Source organism: Hyaena hyaena, unplaced genomic scaffold, assembly GCF_003009895.1.
Source record: "Hyaena hyaena isolate Hyena2069 unplaced genomic scaffold, ASM300989v1 scaffold_701, whole genome shotgun sequence".
NCBI lineage: Eukaryota > Metazoa > Chordata > Mammalia > Carnivora > Hyaenidae > Hyaena > Hyaena hyaena.
The window spans coordinates 522225-547675 of NW_024081333.1; the positions used below are offsets into that span (position 1 = coordinate 522225).

The following is a 25451-nucleotide window of genomic DNA, read 5'->3' on the forward strand; positions in this document are numbered from 1 at the left end:
TAAATACATAAGGGGCGCCTGGGTGGCTCAGTGGGTTAAGCGTCCTACTTCGGCTCAGGTCATGATCTCACGGTTCGTGGGTTCGAGCCCCGCGTCGGGCTCTGTGCCGACAGCTCAGAGCGTGGAGCCTGCTTCGGATTCTGTGTCTCCCTCTCTCTCTGCCCCTCCCCTGCTATCAGTGTCTCTCTCAAAAATAAATAAAACATCAAAATAAATAAATACATAAACTTCGAAAAAAAAAAGAGAAATGTAGAAAATTGGCTGAAAATGTGAGTTTAAACAGAACAATGTAAAATAAAGCCCGAGGACATTTACGGGGACAAAAGGGAGGAAATGAGAAGGCGCCAAGAAACCGAGAGGCCTTGGTCATATAGGGGCCTGTAAGTGAGCGAGGTAAGAAAAGACTTGGGAGCCAGAGTGAGAAGCCGGAAGGGCAGAGAAATGGAACGGAAGAGCCTGAGGAGCCCGGGGACAAGCCCGGCTGAGCGAACAGAGAGGGAGCACCCGCGCGAGCATGGGGACGGGAGGACCGCGGCCCCCGCGCAGGCGCAGACGCCGGCAGTGGCGGAACTCGCGGGTCCCGAGGCGAGGGAGGCTGGGGTTCGCAGTCAGGATTGCGGACACGAGCGGGACTCCGGGGCCCGACGTCAAGCCTCACGGAGTCAGGTCAGAGAGGTCGCGGGGCACGATGCCCAGCAGGCTCCAGAACGTTCTGAGTGGCGTGGGCAAAGCCGGGCGGGGCTGGGGGAAATTTGCCACTTCCCTGGAGCCTGGTGGCGTTAGCTTTGGGCGCGCACGGGGTGGGGGATTGGCGGGGGGGGGGGGGTCGTGCAGACACTTCTTGACTCTGAAGTTTGAATTTATTATACTTGGAGAGCCCCGCGATTTGAGCTTTCAGAGCCCAGTGCCATTTGTTTACCGTTACCTTGAGGTTGAATTTGGTCCCTATATTGTAGCCAATGTGCCCGACAAGCGGTTTGTGCTTTGTAAACGCGTTTGGGCTTGTCATTTGCTGGACTGCCTTGCGAAGCACTGTTGTGACATAGGGTTATTGTTTCGACACTAGGGTCCCCTGGCACTAGGGGAGGTCCCTTCCCTTCAGCGCATAAGGGCTCCAGAAACTCAAAATTCCTGGCCAGTTGCCTTCCCTGTGTTTTGTACTGTTTTGCTGTTTGGTCAGGTCTTTATTTGTCATTGCTTTAAAGGAACGTAGTTTTTGTCGGTTTTATAGATTTTCAGCACGTTTATTGTTGAAAATCACTGCTAATCTCACTATCAAAGTAATGGCTCAGTGGTCATTTATTTAAATTCTATTTTAATGGCAAACAATACTGCTTTTTAAAAAAAAGTTTATTTGAGGGGCGGGGGGGGGGGCAGGAGGGGCAGATAGAGACAGAAAGAGAGAATCCCAAACAGGCTCCACACTGGCATTGCAGAGCCAGATGCAGGGCTTGAACTCACAAACCACAAGATCATGACCTGAGCTGAAATCAAGAGTCTGCAGCTTAACCAACTGAGCCACCCAGGCTCCCTCTGAACAGTACTGCTTTTTAGGGAAGGGGACAGAGCTGGTTTGTCTTCATTGTGCTAAATCCAAAGGTGACTTTGGATCTTGAGCTAAGGATAAATGCGTTCTAGGAAATGTCTGTAGTCTAGTGATTTTTGAGGTATGAAACAGTTTACCAAAATTTCATAGAAGCCACTTTTCAAAGAATATTCCATATTCTTTGTTTAGAAGTTTTATGTGATGAATGAATGAAAGTGAATTCGAAGGTTCTAGGAATGAGGCATGCCCTTGAACAAGGGAACAAAAGAGAATTTTTTTCTCAAGCAAATGTGTACTCATGCTTACCATCTAAGCTAGGAATTTACAGATGGATGATTCAGTAAAAAAATCTGATTGCAGATTTTCTTCCGTGAAAATTGCTGTTTCTTCATAGGGGGAGAAAAAAGTAGCTTGATGGCGGAATATATAGATTTTCCTTGCAAAGAATAGAAAATGCAATGTGTCATAGCGACATCTATCAGGAACTCCTAGCCAGTGGGCTGCTAGCTGGCATGGCTGAGAAACTCAGATCTGAGAGTTTTCTTAGCAAGTTAAATTCATTTTTTTTTCCACCAAGTGTTTTCATCTCCAATACAACTCATTCTTTTTTTTTTTTTTTCCCCTACTAAGCATTAAAAAAAGTCATTGTCAGTATATGGTGTATTTTAAAAACGAGTCACTTGCCTCACGCCCCATCTTGGTTTCTAAAGTCTGCTCTTATAAATTTTCTGTCAAAAGATTTCAACATGTTTCACTTGGCAATCTTTCAAGATCTTTGACTGCTGTAGGAAGTATATGTACAGTTCAAGAAAATGCCTATCCTCTGAATATCTTAGGGATAACCATTTTAACATAATAATTCCCAAATAGATAATATGTTTCTAAATTATTCAATAAGTTATTTTTATTTCTATTTTAAAAAAATATTTATTTCTGAGAGAGAGACAGAGACAGAGTATGAACAAGGGAGGGGCAGAGAAAGAGGGAGACACAGAATCTGACCCAGGGCTTTAACTCCTGAACCAGGAGATCATGACCTGAGCTGAAGTCACACACTTAACCCATTGAGCCACCCAGGCTCCCCTCTACCTTTTATCTCATTGTAATTTAACTTCTAGGTCTATTATTTGTTTGTCTGTTGATTCCTGTTCATTTCATTTTTACTCCTGAGACTTGTGGCTTATCAGAGAACGTTTGAATTAATATTTCTGTAAATTAATAGCAGGGGTTTTACATACTATAAAATGCAGAGCGCAAAAATTATCCTTCAAATTGGACAATCCAAAGATTATTTAAAAGACGTTTGCCTTGTAAATGCAGCGAAAGAATGTGGCAATTAGAATTGAACTATATAAATGTGGACTCCGATTGTGAATCCTAGAAAGGTGACAGTGTAATGAGATTTGACAGCGTGTAGAAAGGTGAAAACTCATTAGCAAGCTAGGATCTGCATGAAAAAAACATTGATTAGCATTTTTGTATTATGTAAGAAGATTGCTTAGCATTTTGGGAGGAGGGCAGCAGTGGTGTGGCATTTAAATCTACTCTGAATTAAAAATGATCAGTTTAAAAAAATTATAGAAAATTCTTATGCAAATGAAATGTAATCAAGCCATGCTTCAGACTCATTATGCATGATGGATATGCACTGTAACTTGCTTACTAATTCAAGGAGCAGAAGAATTCCAGTTAACATATTGTTTATGCAGTGCTGGGCCAAACTGCTGGAAGTGATATTAAATTGATTACGATAAATGGTGTAAACCAACAAGATGGGTTTTTATCCAACTTGACACTTATTTTATATGAAATGATGACAGTTTCTTACTATCCTGAAAACGTCAGCTTCGTCACTAATGTTGAAATGTTTCTGAAGTTCTTAAAGACATCAATAATCTAGAGGATGAGAGAGAATATAGAGCAGAGAGAACACCACTTTGTTTTTATTTTTAATGTTTTATTAATTTCTGAGAGAGACAGCATAAGCAGGGGAGGGTCAGAGAGAGAGGGAGACGCAGAAACAGAAACAGGCTCCAGGCTCTGAGCTGTCAGCACAGAGCCCTACGCGGGGCTTGAATGCATGAACTGCAAGATCATGACCTGAGCTGAAGTTGGACACTTAACCGACTGAGCCCCCCCAGGCGCCCCGAGAGAACACCACTTTGTAATGCCTTCAGTAGAAGACATTTGCTTGTTGACCTGAAAGTTTGTTTGTATATTCATGATGTGTAATTAGAGATTTCCTTGAAGTGTTTCTTTGGTGAGTTCATGTCTAGATGCGAGACTACTTGGTAATGAAATTGCAATTTGGGCTAACCTTGGGAAGCTATGGAGTTCACATGCCCACCATTGTCACAGCTTCTGGGATTCTGACAATTCTTAACTGCATCACAACCTGCAAATCCATACCGGTCTGTTTTGGCAATCCTTAGCATAATTTTAGGAATTTGACAGTACTGATTGGTTCAGAATAAGAGCTACAGTTTATATCACAAAAGTGTTTACATTTTAAGTTTTAAGAAGACAGATTAAAAAATCCTTTTCATATTTATTTATTTTGAGAAAGAGAGAGAACAAAGAGAGAGAGAGAATCCCAAGCAGGCTCCGCACTGACAGCGCAGAGCCTGATGCAGGGCTCGAACTCATGAACTGTGAGTTCATGACCTGAGCCCAAGTCGGACGCTTAACTGACTGAGCCACCCAGGTGCCCCAATAAGACAGACTTTAAATGCTGTTTTTTCTACTGTTTGCAAATTGAGTTAACCTTGGAAATCTATGGTGTAAACATGCTCAAATTTCTCACAGTCCAGAGTTTAAAAATTAACTTTTAATGGGGCGCCCGGGTGACTCCGTCACATAAGTATCCCACTTTGGCTCAGGTCATGATCTCATGGTTTGTGAACTGGAGCCCCAAGTCTGGCTCTGTGCTGACAGCTCAGAGCCTGGAGCCTACTTCACATTTTGTGTCTCCCTCTCTCTCTGCCCCTTTCCTCCTCAAACTCTGCCTCTCTCTCTCTCTCAAAAATAAGTAAACATTAAAAAATATTAGGCTTTTTTTCAGTTAAAAAAACCACTGGTTGGTTCAGGACAAAAGCCTATGGTGGCATAGCAAAAGTGTCTCTTATTTTGTAAGTTTTTGTGACAAAATTTAAGATATCTTTTTCATACTAATACCTTGTGATTTCTGATTATAAAAGCTTTTGCTCTTGGTAGTATTTTTATTGGTGTTTTCAATGATATTTAATTTTTAAGATTTTAATAATAATGTATTTTCATGGTAGAAAATTTGGAAAACAAACTTATGAAGCAAGTAAAATCATCAAGATCATACTGAAAGTGAGAAGAATGTGTCAGTCCAAAATATGCCTCTTTAGCATAAGGATTCTTTTGAGCTGAGTACTTTTTAAGAAACAGCAAAGGAAAAGTTCTGAAAATGAGTAGCAAAAGTTGCACTTTTGTAAGAGACATTTACATTTATAAGGGAAGCCTCGGTTTCTGAGGGTGTCTCCCTCTCTGTACCAGAAAGAGGAAAATGACCCATAATCTCTAGAAACTCATTATCAAGGAGGAAGGCAAGGACTTACATCTGCATCACAACCTTGCCCTTGTTTACTGGGCTCTGCCTGATCCCTTCCCTTGGCCGGCTCTCTCCCCTCACTCTTTTGTCTTCGGCTGGAAATGATATTTGGGTTGGTATCTTGGGCCATTTCTTGGAGTTACTCAGTTTTTCTGGGTGTCTACCATGTATACAGGAGGTGTACATGTTACTAATCTTTTGTTTTTCTCCTGTTAATCTGTCTTTTATTACAGAGGGTCTCAGCCAAGAACCTCCAAGAGTGGAGGGGTAATTATTTTTCCTCCCCTGCAGTATGTAATACTATAGCTTAGAGGTGACTGTGGTTAGCATTTGTTGTATTTCCTTCCAGTCTTTCTACTCTGAGGGTTCTCCAGTATATATGAAAACCCAACATAAACATTTAAGTGTTTAAATATTAGGAAACATAACCGAGACCTCAGTGTTGAAACAGAGGACATCTTATTTTTGATTTTAAATCTTTTGTAATACTCATAGTAAAGCTTTTGCTTCTGTATTTTGTTGTTTGTTAGTGAGTTCATCAAGAAGGAGAGAGCGTTTTTCTCTGGTTTCTGTTGGAGATTGTTAGAAATGTGTGGGGTCAGAGATGTTTAGTACGGGCTGGAGATGTCTAGAGCACTGTTTCTCCAGCTCAGCACTGTGGACTTTTCGCTCCAGATTATTCCCTATTGTGGGGAACCGTCCCTACTACGTTGTAGGATATCGTTGCATGTTTCGTAGCATCCTTAGCCGTGATGGAACACTGTTCTGGCCAGTTGTGACCATCGGAAATGTCTCTAGGTGTCGAAAATTTCCCTGAAGCAAAAGCATCTAGGCAAAAACATCTAGCTTGGGAACCATTGGGTTAGGTGGGGAATCCTGGGTGAAGAAGAGTGAAAGTAAGTGCACAGGAGGAGAGAGACTGCAAGAGGGAAGCAGGGAGGGTGTGAGAGGGATGGAGGATACAGGAGGGAGGGGAGAGGGGTGTAGGAGAGAGGCGGCAGGGAGGATGGAGATTGCTAGAAACACAGCGCGAGATCACAAGCGAGAGCTTGCAAGGACCCAGCAACGAAACTGAAGGGTTGCGGCCGGCCTGCTGTAAAGTGGATTGTGGTAAGTGTCAGGGCTTGTGAGCTACTGAACGCACATTCTGCACATTCCGCTGGAGGGGCCGCTGGTCTGCTCTTTCTCCCAGTTGCCCCCGCGTGGAAAGGCTGGCTGGGGGTTCCCGGTCCCCTTGTTTTCTAGGTAGACCGAAGATCTCTTTTGATTTAAAATACAGTATTTTAAGTGAAACGTCTGTGTTTAATTTCAAGCAAGTCAACTGGACATGGTCAAAGTCAAGTGAATCATACAAGGCCAGTCCTCTCAGCTGTGCTAGAGCCCAAGGTAGAGCTTCAGTTGCTCTGATCTCACTGCACGATGTGGTGACAGGTATGTGCGCGTGTCAGTGCTTGTGTGAACGTGTGTGTTTGTGTTTTGTTCTGTAGCTGCGTAGCAGTTAGGTATTTTCCTTTGTATTTTTTTCTCTCTCAAAAATAACCATATGTGTTTAGAATGGAACACCCTTGGTCTTTAAAACGGTATTCTCTATTAGTAAAGAGTACCAAACTGATGAAAAGGATAATGCATCACCCAGCTGAAGACATTACTGAGTGAAAGTAATCACATGTACACGCGCACACACGCGCACACACACATGCACACACACATACACAGTACGTCGTCACACATCATCCAGCTGAAGAAATAAAACATCACTATACAATTCAAGCCTTTTATGTGCCCTCCCTGATCCCATATTTTTCTCTGCCCTTAAAGGCTATACTGCATTTTTAGGGCCCACGTATTTTTAAATGAGTACTCTTTTCAAGTAATAGCAGTTTAGATTGTGTCTAAGAATAATTGCGTATATATCTATATATATGTTCAGGTATACATATATATGTGTATAAATGTAAGCTTGATATTTCAGAAATTTACTTACTATAATGTTTATTTTTAAATTTTTTTTTAGTATTAATGTTTGTTTATTTTTGAGAGAGAGTGTGAGCAGGGGAGGGGCAGAGAAAGAGGGAGACCCAGAATCCAAAGCAGGCTCCAGGCTCTGAGCTGTCAGCACAGAGCCAACGCAGGGCTCGAACTCACCAACTGTGAGATCATGACCTGAGCTGAAGTCAGACACTTAACCGACTGAGCCACCCAGGTGCCCCTATAATTTTTATTAGGATGAATAATAATATATTACATTTCTCTAGCAATTTACATTTACAGAGTAAGTTGAAATATTTCATCATATTTTACTTTTATTAATTGACATGTGTACCTTAATCCTTTGGACTCACAAAGTCTCTGCAAGTCGAATAGATACGCATGTGTGAGCCTGGTTAATGCAAGACAATCACTTGATTCTATATCCTACCCACTGTACATCTGCTAGAGAATAATGCTTCTGAATTCTATTTTCTGAATAGGCACTTAATGTGAAGCAATTGGGTATTATTCCACTCTTGAGTTGTAATCAAATGTGCCATCTATATGCATAAATACATTTTAATTCATGGCACATTATTAGATATAAAAAATGGCATGTATTTGACTAAGAGCAACACCTGCAGGTTTCTTGGAGCTTGTTGACATTCCTTATTGACAGTTCTCATAAATCAGATTTTCTCCTACGGTTCTTTTCTTATTTATGGTTAGATGGAGCTGGATGACTTGTCTCCTGTTTCATTCCATAGCTTTTTGAGAGCCACATTCGGCTCTTGAAAGGGGGAAGCAAAGTCAACTTATTTTCTTCCTCAAACTCAGAATGGCTGCAGTAATTTTCTATAATATATTTAGGCCATTATTCTCATCTTCGAAAGCAATTTATCATCTTTAACTTGATTTTTTCCCCCCGAAGGCTAAATCATTACTTTCATATGAGGGGTAACACAGCTGCTGGAGGGATGTATAAAGGCCCGAGGAATAGTTGAATGGGAAGGAAAACAGAGTTTCCCCTTAGCTAGCCAGTATACGCTACTTGATGTAAGGAAATGAATGGAATGGAGTCATGGCCCCAGACCAGCATGGGGTGGAAGGCGATCGAACCGTATTGTTTATTAGCAGAGCCTGGTGGACCTCAGTAGAGAATTCAGTCTTGAGAACCTGGGGAGGCAATGACAGGTCCTGGATGAAGGCATACTGATCATCTGTTTTTGTTGCCTCGATTCCTTACATTCCCAAATGCAATGCTTATGGTCATTATTAGTTTTTAAAGAACTGATTACATCCATGTACCTCAGAGAGATGGTTCTATGTGTCAAGAGGTACCAAACCGGTAAAGGGAATAATACAGTGATTATCTGTGTACATATCACCCAGCTGAAGAGATTGAACGTTATTTACAGTGCAAGGCTTTGCCCCACCATTTCTGTCCTTTGGAAATCTGAAAGTCTTGCATCTAGACTAAATCAACTCTCTCGGGGCATTGAGGCTATGAAAGAGATGATTTGTTCTGCAGTGACAGTGTGCTGTTTGGAAAGGCAGCGCTCAATACTCTGCGGAGTACTGAAGTTCCCAAGTGAGTAGCAGGGACTTGAAGAGTCGGGGTGGGGAGCAGGACCTCCAGCCGAGGCTGCTGTAGTTTCTACACTTCCGAACTTGCATGCACGCGGTGAACTTGTCTAGAAAGCTAATCGTGAAGTTTTAAATTGAGCTGTCCCCTTTACATTGAATATTGGGCTTAAAGCTAGTTGACATGCGAACTGAAAGATATTTCATTGATGGCTGCCAAAGAGAGTAAAGGGTTAAGTTTACCGCACGATAATAGGTGGAGGAAAGCATATTAAGGAAAGATTATAAGTGAACTGGGTCTCATACGGTGATTAAGAAAAGGCAGTCTTTTCCCCGTGATAGAGCTGCTGACGTGGAATTGTTTTGGCGTCCTAACGCAACAAAAGACATGGATGTATTTCCGTGTCATCATTCGGCATGAGATTGGGCGTGGCTGAGTCTCCACTGACAACACGGTTGTACTTCAGCTGACTACTTAGGATTGAAAGCAAGAATAAACATGGGATTCCTGAAAACCAGGGATAAACATTTTCTGCGTTAGAGAAAAAAGCTTTATGAAATTCAAGAGGGTTTTGTTTTTAAAATATTACTTACTAATTTCATTTAGGCCTAAAAATAACTCTTAAGGTTTCCTCTCAGTCTGCTCCATACTGTTGCATATACAATATTTAATTAGATGATTCATTAAATGTATGAATGGTTTCGACTCGCGTTCAATATAACTTATTAAATTCTAATTGTAAATGGCAGTCTAATAACCTCTTCTGGAGTCGCCCTGCTCAGGCTGCAGTGACTACACAGATTTACATGTTTTCCCGTGTGCGCCTGCGCGGGGCACTGGACCTTGGCCCTGCCCTCTGCCGTGCCCCCGCCTTCGGCCCGGGTGTGACTTACCAACTTTTCTGGGGTGCTGTGCCCCGTAATCTGTGCGTACGAGGCTCTCAGCGAATGCCAAGTGGGAAGAATGTTTCTGTTTGAGCAGCCACTGAAATAAAATAGAATCAATGGCAAGATTTTGCAAAGCTGGGTGTCCCAGGGGCACCTGGGTGGCTCCGTCAGTTATGCATAGGCTCTTGATCTCGGCTCAGGTTATGATCCCACAGTTTGTGAGTTCAAGCCCGGCATTGGGCTCTGCGCTGGCGGTGCGCAGCATGCTTGGAATTCTCTCTTTCCCTTTGTCTCTGTCCCACCCCCACTCAGACTCTCTCTTACTCTCTCTCTGAAAGTAAATAAACACTAAACCATAAAAAGCCAGGTCTCCCATCACTGTCTGTAAGCACCCATGCACTTTTCCGCCGTCCCAAGCTCTCTGGGCCATAGTTTTCTTTTCTTTTCTTTTCTTTTTTATTCTTAATGTTTTTTATTTATTTTTGAGAGAGAGAGAGAGAGCAGGGGAGGGCCAGGGAGATAAGGAGATGCAGAATCTGAAGACAGCCTCCAGGCTCTGAGCTACCTGTTAGCACAGGGCCCGACGCAGGGCTCAAACCCACGAACCTTGAGATCGTGACCTGAGCTGAAGTTGGACGCTCAACCGACTGAGCCACCCAGGCGCCCCTGGGCCGTAGTTTTCTTACTGGTCATCTGAATGGCTTAGGTCCAGTGATTTCCGAAGACCGGCCCTCTCAAGTTACCTTCTGTAGCTCGTTGACTCCCTCCCCTGTCATTCTGCCTACTGTATTCAGTGCCATCTTTCCTTCTGGTGGAGATGATGCTGTGTAAGTTACCATACACCTAAGTATTTGTTGTGCTTTCAGTTTTTTAAGTCATCAATAACTTCTACATTGGCCTTTGGAGAAAAATAAATACAGCCTTTCCCCTATAAGCTGAGAACATTGCTACATATTTGAAATCTGTATTGTCAACCTTAACACTTTTCTGATTGGGAATGGCCTTTGCCTTCCTGGCCTTGAATTTCCTCTAAGAACATTTTCTGGCTGCTCCCATTTAGTGCTTTAATGGGCGGGGGGGGGCAGTTAGAAGGAATAGATACCAGATCTCCATCTGCTCCCAAATCCTTGTGTCATGGATGGCCACTCATTTCCCCATTTGTGAAATTAGGGATCTTTATTTGATGATATCTAGAATTTGCTATAATTCTCATCCTATATGAATCTGTGTTTGAGGATGCCCATTGTTTATATTACAAGCCAAGTCAAAAGAACTTTTAATGAGCACCTACTATGTGCCAAAATGGTAGGTATACTTTAAGACTAAGGAAACTGAGGACCAGAGAGGTTAAATAGCATGCCTAATCATTCATAAACTAACAAAGCTGCGAATGACAGTCAGGACTTGAATCTGTGTCTGCCTGCTTGGAGAGGTTGGTTAGGTCTGTTTTATTTTATTAATTTTAGTTGGTACGTGATGAGCAACAAGTTTTTGAGCAAGGATCAGTGTGATAAAAGGTGTAATTTTAAAAAGTCCAGCATCAGTGCAGAGCCTGCTTGAGATATTCTCTCTCTCTCTCCCATTCTCTCTGCCCCTCCCCCATGCGTGCGCACTCTCTCTCTCTCAAAATAAATAAATAAAGACTTTAAAAATAAAAATAAGGGGCACCTGGGTGGCTCAATCAATTGAGCATCTGACTTCGGCTCAGGTCATGATCTCATGGCTAGTGAGTTCGAGCCCCACATCGGGCTCTGTGCTGACAGCTCAGAGCCTGGAGCCTGCTGCAGATTCTGTGTCTGCCTCTCTCTCCACCTCCCCTGCTCATGCTCTGTCTCAAAAATGACTTAACATTAAAAAAAATAAAATCAAATAGAAACCAAATGTCAGCATGATGATGTTCATGGAAGATAGCAGCCCTATTTAATTGATCCTTTCATTTTCTTTTTTTTTTTTTTTTATTTATTTCTAGGAGAGAGAGAGAGAGAGACAGCGTGAGCAGGGGAGGGTCAGAGAGAGAGGGAGTCACAGACTGAAACAGGCTCCAGGCTCTGAGCTGGCAGTCAGCACAGAGCCCGACGCGGGGCTCGAACCCACGAACCGCGAGATCATGACCTAAGCAAAAGTCGGACGCTTAACCGACTAAGCCACCCAGGCGCCCCGATCCTTTCATTTTCAACATTGACCACAGTATTTAGCAAATGGTAGATCTGTAATCGATGTTTCCTGAATGGATGGCTGGATGGCTGGATGAATGGATGCTGCTGCTGCATAAGTCGTGAGATCAGAGAAAGGAGAAATACTAGCGATAACGATACTGTGGTGGTCTGGGCACGGAGTAATAAAACATTGAACTAGAGTGGTGGCAGTGCGAAGGACACAAGCAGCAAGGCAAAATGGACTGGACCTGGAAACAAATTAGATGTGGGTATGAGAGAGGCTACAAATGACCCCAAAACTTTGAAGCCTTGTTGTTTGCCCTGATGGTTTGATCCCACTCTGAGAATTCTGGTGGTCATCTTATAGTTTGACGTCTATTACCAAACACAGTGAAGGCCTACAGACAATGGAGTACAAGCAGAATGCATTACCATCTGAACAAATTGTAAAACCAAACCCATTTGGATGTGAGTTTGACACACATACAGACTGAAATACAGTGAAGGCGAAGTGGTGGAGAACATAGAGGGTTTAGATGTCTTTTAAACTATTTTCTGCCTCATTTCCCCTTTTTCTTTCTTTAATCAAGACCTGCCAATGGATATTGAACTGGATTCCACTTATTCATGTGTAGGGGTCTTCTGGCATGGAAAAGTAGAGATCATTGCCAATTACCAAGGCCCATGTACCAGCCCAAATGATGTAGCTTTCACATAATGATCACCTCATCAATGAGGATGCTAAGACACAAGAGGTGATGAACTTCAGACTGTCTTTGATGCCAGGAGGCTGATTGGTTGTAAGTTTGGTGATGCCAGAGGTCAGTCATAATGAAGCCTTTCCAAATGACTTGTGAAAATGTAAACCCCAAAGCCATTATAGAATATAAAAGAAAAAGATATTTTTCCCCCCAGAGGAGATATCTTCCATGGTTCTAAGCAAGATAAGAGCGTTTGCTGAAGCCTACTTAGGGAGAGAAAGGGCAGAAGACACAGTCATTACTGTTGTAACTTACTCACATGATTTAAGAATGCACGCACCATCACTGATCTTCATATCCTGGAAGTCGTTAATGAGTCTACTGCAGCAGCCAGAGTTTATGGCCCCAATTTAAAAACAACAACAAAAAATGAAGCTTTAAGAAAGAAAAACCCACTGATCTTTGACTTAGGTAGTGGCACCTTTGATGTGTCCATCCTAAACATCCGGGATGACATCTTGAAGGAAAATGCATAGCTGGTAACGTGTGCCTGGATAGGGAAAATTTTGATAATTGTCTGGTGAGTCACCTGATTGAAGAATTCAGACGCAAGCACAGCAAAGAGGTGACCCGCAATAAGCAGGCAGTTTGCTGCCTCCAGACCGCCTATGAGAAGGCACAGTGTATCTTGAGTTTCTTTGCTCAGGCCGGGATTGAAATTGATTTATTCTACGTGGGCGTGGATTTCTACACTTCTGTTTCCTGAGCTCACATTGAGCGGCTGACTGCTTATCTCTTCCGTGGTGCCGCGAAGCCAGTGGAGGGATCTCTGCAGGATGCCGAACCCGAAAAGAGCCACATTAATGAAGCTGTGACAGTGAGTGGTTCCACTTGTACCCCAAAGTTTCAGAAAGTGCTTACAATTTCCTCGAATGGAAAGGACCTCAACAAAATCACCAGCCAACATGAAGAGCAGCTGCACAAACAGCTGTTGGCATGTGTGACAAATTGGAGAACACAGATGATCTGCTCCTGGATGATACCCCTTCCCTTTGTGCATCGAAACAGGGAGGTCATGGCGTGTCTGACTGAGAGAGACCTTACCACACCTACAAAGCAAACCCAGATCCTCACTACTTCCTTGGGCACCCAGGCCACTGTTTAGTGACAGCATATGAGGGAGAAAGGGCTTTAACTAAAAGAAAAAACTGCTTGGCAAGTTCTGTTTTCTGGGACCCTCCAGCCTACTGGAGCATTCCTAAAATCCTGGTGACCTTTGATATAGACACCAACATCAATTGCAATGTAACGGCTTCAGACAAAAGTACCAGTAGGAAGAACAAAATCAACGTTACTAATGACAAAGATGATATTGATCGGATTGTAGAAAAGTAGGAAAATACAGATTGGAAGATGAAGTTAATGGAGATTGGGTAGCAGCCAGAAACACTATAGAATACTAACCTCCCAAAGCATGCAAACAGTTGAAAATAATACTCAGAGTCTCGAGTTCAGTCGAGAAAATAAAAAGAAGGCTCTTGAAAAGCATCAGGAAGCATTCAGCTGCCTCAAGTATCAGCACACCACTGAAAGGGATGAGTGTGAGTGTAGGACAGTTTGAGAACCTTCAGTCTGAGTGTCAGGAGGCTTTCCTGGGCAGGAGAGTCTGGCTGCTTAAGTTTCGGTGGCTCCGAGGAGCGTGGCTCTAGTGTTGGTCAAGTGGACTAAACAGTCCTTCTTTGGCAAAACTTGCCTGTTCTCTGCAACCACTCAGGCAGTTTCTGCTTCAGTATTTCATGCTTAGTTTGCACCCTCCGTGAGTATGAAAAAGGAAAGGCTCAGAACTTAGTTTAATGATGAAAATGTGTAAGTTTATTCAACATGGTAATACGAATGCTTCTACGTCTTGTGGTTTTATGATCTTCCACACGTTTCAACACCTGCAGTTTATGTATGGTGACCTGTTTGGAAATGATCACTTAGGAAACATTTGAACGCTTAACTTCGGTAATAGAAATGGGCTGTATGTACATCCCACAGTCTGACCCCTAAAATAACAATTCCTGCTTGAGAGCAAGTATTGTGGCTGCAAACCTGGAGAAACATTTTATTCTACTCATCTATATGCTACATTAGAATTTACTGCTTCTAGTCACATGTCTGTGTATTTTTTGAAAAGTCTTCAGGACCCACTGATATCCGCCATCTCTCGATTTACAGAGAAATGACAGCCCTTCCCAGGCCCAAGTTGCCATTGGAGATTTTAACTCTTCTCATTGTATGTTGCTTAACAAGGGCCACATGTTTTGCTGATTCTTCATGCCTTGACTTCTCAGCTGCCTATGTAAAAACATCCATTGTTGGAAGAGGAAAAGACCTATTTCTTGAGCTTCTTTTTTCCTTGAAAAAGTGAGTCCTGTGGCATTTATGAGTCAAAGAAAAGGAAAATTTCTTTACGGATCACAATTACGGTGCTATAGTTTTCCTGTCATTCTTCAGGGTTTGAGTGTGTTTTGTTTACTTAAAAAAGAGAAAGCATATGAAAGGGTGATACTGACATTAGGAAGAGTTACAATAGAATTTAAAGGAAACAAAGAAAAATATTCATTTTGGCTAGGTGAAATATCTGATTTTCTTGAGTAGTTCGGATTTCTTTCCATGGATTTAGAATCTTGAAGGCAGGTTGGAGCCTAAAAAAGTGTGGATTTGGCCTCTTAGGTCAGTACATGGCAGTGAACCGAGTATATAAACCAAAGGCAGAAATCTCCTACCTAAGATATGCTGTGTTTTGATTTTTAAGTTCATTTATTTTCAGAGAGAGAGAGAGAGAGAGCCCGCACTCGTGCACGCAAACACGAGCAGGGGAGGAACAGAGGGAGAGAAAGAGAGAATCCCAAGCAGGCTGCATGCTGTCAGCACAGAGCCCGATGTGAGGCTTGAACTCACAAACTGTGAGATGGCAACCTGAGCCAAAATCAAGAATCAGACGCTTAACCCTCCTGAGCCCCTTAGCCGCCCTGGGTGACATGGACATTTGAACAGTATTTGTTCTTCCAGTGCACAAGCATGGAACGTCTTACCCTTTCTTTGTGTCTTCTTCAGTTTCTTTCATCAGCGTTTTATAGTTTTCGGCGTACAGGTGTTTCACCTCTTTGGTTGAGTTCATTTGTAGGTACTTTTAATATTTTTTGTGCCATTGTAAATGTGACTGTTTTCTTAATTTCTCTTTCTGCTGCTTCATTGTTAGGGTACACAAATGCAGTGGAGTTCTGTACATTGATTTTGTATCCTGCAACGTTACTGGATTCATTCATCAGTTCTAAGCAGGGTTTTTTTGTTTTTTTGTTTTGTTTTGGTTTTTGGTGGAGTCTTTAGGGTTCTCTATATATAGATCTTGTCATTTGCAAATAGTGGAAGTTTTTACTTCTTTGCTGATTTCGATGCCTAGACTTAGTTTTCTGGTATCTTAATTATATATATTCGTTTAGAGTATTGAGTTAACCACATCAGTCGCTGAATGAGATCAGTTCCCAACAGCTCAATTATGAAACCATTATTGAACATTGTGTATTTCAAATATCTGATTTAAAGCATGGTGTTGACCCGCAGGAACCCACATTTTGGTGAAGCAGCAAGGTCAAAAGCAGGGAGCTGACCACAGGAAGGCTCAAGATGATCCGGAGCAGCTGAGGGCATCATACTGACTTTAAAATTTTTTATGATGTTTATTCATTTTTGAGACAGAGACAGAGTACAAGCAGGGAAGTGGCAGAGAGAGAGGGAGACCCAGAATCCAAAGCAGGCTCCAGGCTCTGCGCTGTCAGCACACAGCCCGGTGTGGGGCAAGAACTCACGAACCGCAAGATCATGACCTGCACCGAAGTTGGACGCTTAACCCACTGAGCCCTGCAGGCGCCCCTCATATTGACTTTGGAGGAGTAGGATGAGGGGAGCATGGGAGACCTCGCGGAGTGCCTGCCGGTACGGGCTCTGCTTCACGAATTGCAGTTACCATTCTCCTTTCCAAGAATGGGAGTGGGATGGATGCTTACGGCCTTAACACAGGGTATTTCAAGAAGAGAAAGTTGTGAGAAGTGGTGGGTCAGGGGCCCAGGGATTGTATTGCTGGTGGAGGAGGAGTGGATAAATATCACAGGGCAGAATTAAGGTGGAATCTCTCAAGGTCATACAAACAGCAAGTAGAGAGTTTCCATGAAAGGGAAGGCCAGGCCAGGCTTATGTTCAGTGACCTGGCCCACTTTCCAGGAAGCCCACTGAAAATGAGGGAACGGCCACCAGCCGTGGGAGGTGCTGTGTGACTCTGCTCGGACAGCCATGACAAGGTACCATGGACGGCATGGCCTAAACAACAGAAATGCATTTTCTCACAACTCTGGAAGTTAGAAGACTGAAACCAAGGCATCAGCAGGGCTGTTTTTCCCCCGAGAACTATGAAGGAGGGGTCGGTGCCGGGCCTCTCTCCTTCGCTTATGATTGATCATCTCCTCCTGAAGTCTTTACGTGGTCTTCCTTCTGAATGTGTCTGTCTTCTCATCTCTTCTTTATAAGGACACCAGCCATATTGCATTAGCACCCACTCTAATGACTTCATTTTCACTTAATTCCATGAAGATCCTATGTCTAGATACGGTCACATTCGGAGCTAGTGGGGGTTAGGACTTTATCATATGGATCGTGGGGGAAGACACCATTCAGCTTATAACCAACAGGTGCCTTGTTACAAGCTCGTCTCTATGTGACGGCTGGAGTCTGAGGCGGAGCCTGCACTGGGTGCTTGGGTGTGTATTCTTCCTGGGCATCTGAGTAAAGGCTCACAGAACTCGGTGACTAGAACGAGCCTGGAAAAATAAACGAGAAGGGTTTGGAGAGAGTATAAGGAAAAATGACATGGGTGAGAGAAGGTGTGGAATTTCGACACCCTCAGTGGTAGAATCATACAAGCCTAAGAAGTATTAATATGGAGCGAACTCAAATATAAACATCACTGTACAATTTGCATCACTTTCAGTGAAATGAGCCTTCGTTTTATTTTTGTTCTTGTAAAACATTTAGACCCACTGCCTTGATGACAGCTTCCTGTGGGGACATGAAATCTAAACAAAACTGACAGGACACTAGTTTCCCCGTCTGCCTGATGTGAATTTAGTGGTGTATGGAACGAAACGATTTTCCAGAATCTCATACCAGGAATACAGTTTTCCTACATTTTGCCCAAGAGGCAGGAATGAAGAACTCCTGGAGTGTTCCATAGAACAATGCCTAAAACAGTATTTTGAAGCGAGTGATAGTTATTTTTGTATTGAGAAAAAAAAAGATATTATGTGGGACACAGTAATTGCTCAATAAAATCGCTTGTTGACTAATAAATTCTGGGACTTAATAGCCTTTAAAATCGAAATTATATACTCCTGGTAGGTTTCCAGTAATATTACACAGAAAGCCTAAAGGCTGGTACTTATAAAACATCATTAGATTTGATTAATCAAACATAGGTTATGTTTTCAAATATAAATTATGTCTGCATACCTAATGCATGCTTTCCTATAGCAATATAATGTGGATTTATCTGTCTCACACTCATAAAATCGGTGTGTCGAATAAGGGCTGCATGGAGTTGTTACTGTTGCAGCCCTCTGTTAGCCGTAAACACAAGATTCAGCAAACACAATACGCATTAAGACGTACCACCCTGCGTTCAGGATGGGATAGTCTTTTTCTTGTGACTCGTCTGTGTCCCGTTTATATTTGGGGACGGTCAACCTCCCTGCTCCGTCATTTCCCGCACACACTCTGTGGGCTGAGAGCTCACACGTGATTGCCCCGCCACCGTCCCAGGAAATCCCAGAGGATCAGAACAGCGGCGTCCGTGTCACTGTTGGTCTCACATTCTAAACACTCTGTCCCCTAAGCTCCTGGTTAGTAACGACCACTGAGCCCTGTCCGGTTCTTGCAAGCTGATGGCAAGTCCTATCGGGAGGTGCCAAAGGGGCCTGGGCAAGAGTGAAGAATATCTGAGAAGAAGGGACACACCATGAAAGAAGACGTTTTAAAGTTACATGCGAACAGAAGCAGGTCACTCGTAGGCATTTGGCATGTGAACCTTAGGGAAGTGGGAGGAAGGAGGGGAGCTGGCGAAGGAAGGAGCTCTGGGCCCAGCTGACCCCTAGTCACAGATTCCGTCGTGGCCTATTTGCTCTGATCTTGAGAAAGCCAAGTATGACAGCACATCCTTATACACATAGCACTGTGTGCCAAGCACTACTTTTATAACCACACACACGCACGCACATGCACACACCCACCAATTTGACCCTTATTTTTTTTAATGGTTATTTATTTTTGAGAGAGAGAGAGAAAGAGAGAAACCACAAGTGGGGGAGGGGCAGAGAGAGAGGGAGACAGAATCCGAAGCAGGCCTCAGGCTCCAAGCTGTCTGCACAGAGCCCGATGCAGGGCTTTAACTCAGGAACCATGAGATCATGACCTGAGCTCAAGTCCAGTGCTTAAGCAACTGAGCCACCCACATGCCCCAAGACTGGCGATTGTAGAAGTGACTCACGTTGAATATTATTTCTATATCATGAGTTGGCTTCCTTTCCTATTTCTTAAGTACTGATTCATTTCCATCTGTTGAGTAAAATAATAAAAAAATAATAAAATGTAACATTTCCACTTCACTATCCTTAGAAATGGCTTTAAAATTTTACGGTTGGTTATTTTTCACTACCTTCCCCTAAATTCTGGGGATGCAGCCTTTCACAGTCCATATTACGGTGTTAAGTCCTACCTTACTCACAGATACTGGGTAGAAAATTGGTCTTACCAAACTATTTGATTTTATGTCCCTGTGCTTTTCTGTTTTTTAATCATTTTAATCCCAGTACAGTTAACACACAGTGTTATATTAGTTTCAGGTGTACAATATAGTGACTCACAATTCTATACATTCGGTGCTCATAGGATAAGTGTGCTCTTTAATCTTCTTCATCTATTTCACCTATAAACCCTCCCACCCCCACCCTCGTAAGGGTGGCTTACTCAGTTAAGTGACCGACCCTTGATTTCGGCTCAGGTAATGATCTCACAGTTTGTGAAATTGAACTCCACATCGGGCTCTATGCTGACAGCGTGGAAACCTGCTTGGGATTCTCTCTCCCTCTCTCTCTGCCCCTCCCTGTCCCCTGCTCACACTCTCAATCTCTCTCAAATAAGTAAACATTAAAAAAAGTGTATTTCTTGGTTTGTCTCTTCCTCTCTCTTTCTCTCTTTTTTTCCTGTGCTTCTGTTCTTTTTTTTTTTTTTTAAATGTTTTATTTATTTCTAGGAGAGAGAGAGAGACAGCGTGAGCAGGGGAGGGTCAGAGAGAGAGGGAGTCACAGACTGAAACAGGCTCCAGGCTCTGAGCTGGCAGTCAGCACAGAGCCCGACGCGGGGCTCGAACCCACGAACCGCGAGATCATGACCCGAGCGAAAGTCGGACGCTTAACCAACTACGCCACCCGGGTGCCCCCCTGTGCTTCTGTTCTTAAAATTCCATATATGGCACCACCTGGGTGGCTCAGTTGGTTCAGTGTCTGACTCTCAGTTTTGGCTCAGGTCATGATCTCATGGTTTGTGAATTCAAGCCTCATATGCAGGGCGAGGGGTGGGTTCTCTCTTCTTGGGATTCTCTCTCTCACTGTCACTCTCAAAATAAATAAACTTAAAAAAATTCCATATATGAGTGAAATCAGACAGTATTTGTCTTTCTCTGACTGACTTATTTCATTTACCATTATATACTCTACATCCAACCATATTGTTACAAATGGCAAGATTTCATTCTTCTTTATGACTGAATAATATTTCCATTGTGTATATACACCACCTCTTTATCTATTCATCTATCAATTGACACTTGGGCTGCTTCCATAGTTTGGCTATTGTAAATAATGCTACGATAAATAGAGTGGCAATTTCTTTTTGAATTAGTGTTTTTGTGTTCTTTAGGTAAATACCCAGTAGTGGAATTACTAGATCGTATGTAATTCTATATTTAATTTTTTGAGGAACCTCCATACTGTTTTCCACAGGGCCTGCACCAGTGTGCATTCCCACCAACAGAGGGTTTCTCCACATCCTTACCAACACTTCTTGTTTCTTGTGTTACTGACTTTAGCCATTCTTACAGTTGTGGGGTAATATCTCATTGTGATTTTGATTTGCATTTCTCTGATGATGAGTGATGTCGAATGTCTTTTCATGTGTCTGTTGGCTATCTGTATATCTTTGGAGAAAAGTCTGTTCATGTCTTCTGTCCATTTTTTAATTGAATTGTTTGTGCATTTTTTTGGTGTGTTGAGATGTTTAAGTTCTTTATATATTTTGGATACCAGCCCTCTATCAGATATCTCTTTTCAAAATACCTTCTTCCATTCAGTAGGTTGCATTTTAGTTTTGTTGATCATTTCCTTTGCTGTGCAGAAGTTTTTATTTTAACATACTCCCTATGGTTTATTTTTGCTTTTATTTCCCTTGTCTCAGGAGACTTATATAGAAAAAATGTTGCCATGGCTAATGTCAAAGAAATTACTGCCTGTGCTCTCTTTTAGGATTTTTATGGTTTCATGTCTCACATTTAGGTCCTTTATATATTTTGAGTTTATTTGTGTATCTGGTGTAAGAAAGTGGTCCAGACTGATTCTTTTGCATGAAGCTGTCCAGTTTTCCCAACACCATTTGTTGAGGAGACTTTTTTCATTGCATATTCCTTTCTTCTTTGTTGAAGATTAATTGACCGTGTAATCATTGATTTATTTCTGGGCTCTCCATTCCATTCCATTGGTCTATGTGTCCTGTTTTGTGCCTGTATCATTACCGTTTTGATTAGCTTTGTAGTATATCTTGCAGTCTGGAATTGTGATGCCTCCAGTTTTGTTCTTTTTTTATTGCTTTGGCTATTCGAGGTCTTTTATGATGCCATGCAAATTTTAGGATTTGTTCTAGTTCTGTGGAAAATGATGTTGGTGTTTTGGTAGCGATTGCATTAAATCTGTAGATTGCTTTTGGTATTATAGATATTTTAACAATATTTTCCAGTCCATGAGCATGGAATGTCTTTCCATTTATTTCTGTCATCTTCAGTTCTTTGATCAACATTTTATAGTTTTCAGAGTACAGGTCTTTTACTTCCTCGGTTAAGTTTATTCCTATGTATATGATTATTTTTGGTGTAGTTGTAAATGGGATTTTGCAAAAATTTCTTTTCTGCTACTTCATTATGAGTGTATAGAAGTGCAGTGGACTTCTGTATATTGATTTTGTATACTGCGACCATACTGAAGTCCTTTATCAGTTCTTGTAGTTTATTGGTGGAGTCTTGAGGGTTCTCTCTACATAGTATGCAATCTACAAATGGTGAAAGTTTTACTTCTTCCTTACCAGTTTGGATGCATGTTATGTTTTCTTCTTGTCTGGTTTCTGTGGCTAGGAATGCACTGAATAAAAGTGATGAGAGTGGACATCCTTATCCTGTTCCTGATATTAGGGGTAAAACTCTCAGTTCTTCACCATTGAGTATGATGTTAGTTGTTGGTTTTTCATATGTGGCCTTTATTATGTTGAAGTATGTTCCCTCTAAACCTACTTTGTTGAGGGTTTTTTTTATCATGAATGTTGTATTTTGTGAAATACATTTTCTGCATCTATTGAAATAATCCCATAGTGTTTATCTTGTCTCTTGTTGATGGAATGTATTGTGCTGAATGATTTGTAAATATTGACCCATTCTTGCATCCCAGGAATAAATCCCAGTTGATCATGGTGATTGATTTTTTAAAATATTTTGTTGGATTCGTTTTCTTGAAGATTGTTGAGGATTTTTGCATTGCCGTTCATTAGTCATTGGCCTATAGTTCTCTCTGTCTCTCTCTCTTTTTTTTTTTTTTGGTAGTGTCTTTATCTGGTTTTGGTATCAGGGTAATGCTGACTTCATAGAATGAATGTGGAAGCTTTCCTTTTCTGTTTTTTGGAATCCTTTGAGAGGAATAGGTGTTAACTTTTTAAAATGTTTGGTAAAAGTCACCTGTAAAACCGTGTATCTGGTCCTGGACATTTGTTTTTTGGGAGGCTTTTTTTTTTTTTTTTTAATCACTGATTCAATTTTGTTGCTGGTAATTAGTCTGTTCAAATATTCCATTTCTTCCTGACTCAGATTTCTGAGGTTATATGTTTCTGGGAAGGTATCCATTTCTTATAAGTTGTCCAATATATTGGTATATAATTTTTCATACTATTATAATCCTTTGTATTTCTGTGGTGTCAGTTGTTATTTTTCATTTCTCATTGCTGATTTTGTTTATTTGAGTCTTTTCTCTCTCTCTCTCTCTCTTTTTTTTTTTTTTTCAATGAGTCCAGATAAAGGTTTATCAGTTTTCTTGACTTTTTCAAAACCATCTTCTGGTTTTATTGATCTGTTTTATTTTATTTATTTTTCAGTTTCAATTACATTTATTTCTTTGTTAATCTTTATTATTTCCTTCTTTCTACTGGTTTCAGTCTTGTTTGTTCTTTTTCTAGCTCCTTTGGATATAGGTTAGGCTGTTTATTTGAGATTATTCTTGCTTGTTGAGGTAGACCTATGTTGCTATATACTTCCCTCTGCAAACATCTTTTTCTGGATCAAAAAGATTTCGGACCATTGTGTTTTCATTTTTATTTGTCTCCATGTATTGTTTGATTTCTTCTTTGATTTATTGATTGACTCATTCATTGTTTAGTAGCAGAGTATTTAACCTCCATGTATTTGGGCTCTTTCCAGATTTGTTCCTGTGATTGGTTACTAGAAGTTTCATAGTATTGTGGTCAGAAAAGATGCATGGAATGCCTTGTCTTTTTGAATTTGTTGAGACTTGTTCTGTGTTCTTATATATGATCTAATCTGGATAATGTACTGTGTGCATTTGAAAAGAATGTGTATTCTGCTGTTTAAGGATGGAATGTTCTGAGTGTATCTGTTCAATCCATCTGGTCTAATGTGTCATTCAAAGTCACTGTCTCCTTGTTGATTTCTTGTTTGGGTGGTCTGTACATTGATACAAGTGGGGTGTGAAAGTCCCCTATATTACTGTATTACCATTGATTCCTTCTTTTATGTTTTTAATTGGGGCTTTTGTATTTAGGCGCTTTCATGTTGGGTGCATAAAATTTACAATTGTTAAATCTTCTTGTTGGATTGTCCCCTTTATGTTTACATAATGTCCTTCTTTGTCTCTTGTTATAGTCTTTTCTTAAAGTCTATTTCATCCAGTATAAGTATTGCTACCCTGCCTTTCCTTTCATTTCCATTTGCATGATAAATGCTTTTCCATCCCTTCACACTCAATCTGCATGTGTCTTTGGGTCTGAAGTGGGTCTTTCATAGGTACCATATAAATGGGTCTTGCTTTTTTATCGGTTCCATCACTCTCTGTCTTTAAAATTTTTTTTTAATGTTTATTTATTTTTGAGAGAAAGAGCAGAGAGAGAGAGAGACAGAGCACGAGCTGGGGAGGAGCAGAGAGAGAGGGAGACACAGAATTCGAAGCAGGCCCCAGACTCTGAGCTGTCAGCACAGAGCCCAATGTAGGACTCAAACCCACAAACAGGTTCATGAGTTCCAGCCCCACGATGGGCTCTGCACTGCAATGCAGAGCCTGCTTGGGATTCTCTCTCTCTGTCCCTCTCCCGCTCTCCTCGCTCTAAATAAATAGATAAATAAAATTTAAAAATAAAACAAATAAGACAGGAACAGCAAAAGGATTTCGAAAAAGAAGTCCTTTCATTTCACCTCTAGAGTCCAGCCATGTCAATGTTAGGTCTATTTACCTATGTGGTAACAGGACATGTGTATTCGGTGTGCACACGGAAGAAACTTTACAGTTAGCGTCGCTCTATGTGCAAATTAAGGTTTCACTTTCCTTCTGATGTTAGTATCTTCTCAGCCTGGAGTTTGCAAACTCTTTCTGTAAAGGTACATAATGTCGATTAAGCGTCCAACTTTAGCTCAGGTCATGATCTCGTGGTCTGTGGGTACGAGCCCCACATCAGACTCTGTGCTGATGGCTCAGAGCCTGGAGCCTGTTTCAGATTCTGTGTCTCCCTTTCTCTCTGCCCCTCCCTCATCTGCTCTCTTTCTCTCTCTCTCTCTCTCTCTCAGAAATAAATAATAAATAAAATATTTAAAATTTTTTTAATTAAAAATCTTTTTTTTTTTTTACACAAATAGTTTATTGTCAAATTAGTTTCTACATAACACTCAGTGCTCATCCCCAAAGTGCCCTCCTCCATGCCCATCCCCCCCTCCCCCCCACATCCATCAGTCCTCAGTTTTTGTCAGCATTCAAGAGTCTCTCATGGTTTGCCTCTCTCCCTTTCCCCCACCATTTCCGCTCTTCTCCCCCTTGTTCCTCCGTCAAGTTCCTCCTAATCCTCCTATACGTGCAAACATATGATATTTGTCCTTCTCTGCCTGACTTATTTCGCTCAGCATAACACCCTCAAGGTCCATCCATGTTGCTACACATGGCCAGATTTCATTCTTTCTCATTGCCATGTAGTATTCCATGGTATAGATAAACCACATCTTCTTGATCCATTCATCTGTTGATGGACACTTAGGCTCTTTCCATGTTTTAGCTATTGTGGAGAGTGCTGCTATGAACATTGGGGTACATGTGCTCCTATGCCTCAGCATTTCTGTATCCCTTGGGTAAATTCCTAGCAGTGCTATTGCTGGGTCATAAGGGAGTTCTATTGTTAGTTTCCTGAGGAACCTCCACACTGTTTTCCAGAGGGGCTGTACCAGTTTACATTCCCACCAACAGTGTAGGAGGGTGCCCGTTTCTCCACATCCTCGCCAGCATCTAGAGTTCTCTGATTTGCTCATTTTAGCCACTCTGACTGGCGTGAGGTGGTATCTCAGTGTGGTTTTGATTTGTATTTCCCTGATGAGGAGGGATGCTGAGCATCGTTTCATGTGTCTGTTGGCC

The 25451-nt window shown here is 41.8% G+C and overlaps 1 long non-coding RNA gene across 1 annotated transcript in view; it reads left to right on the forward strand.

The window, feature by feature from the left end:
- Window positions 1–535: 535 nt before the first annotated feature.
- Window positions 536–25451, forward strand: part of LOC120220507 — a 327176-nt gene continuing 302260 nt past the window's right edge. Inside the window, exon 1 of the long non-coding RNA XR_005525595.1 lies at window positions 536–666. This is a non-coding gene — a long non-coding RNA (uncharacterized LOC120220507). The remainder of the gene's footprint in view (window positions 667–25451) is intronic.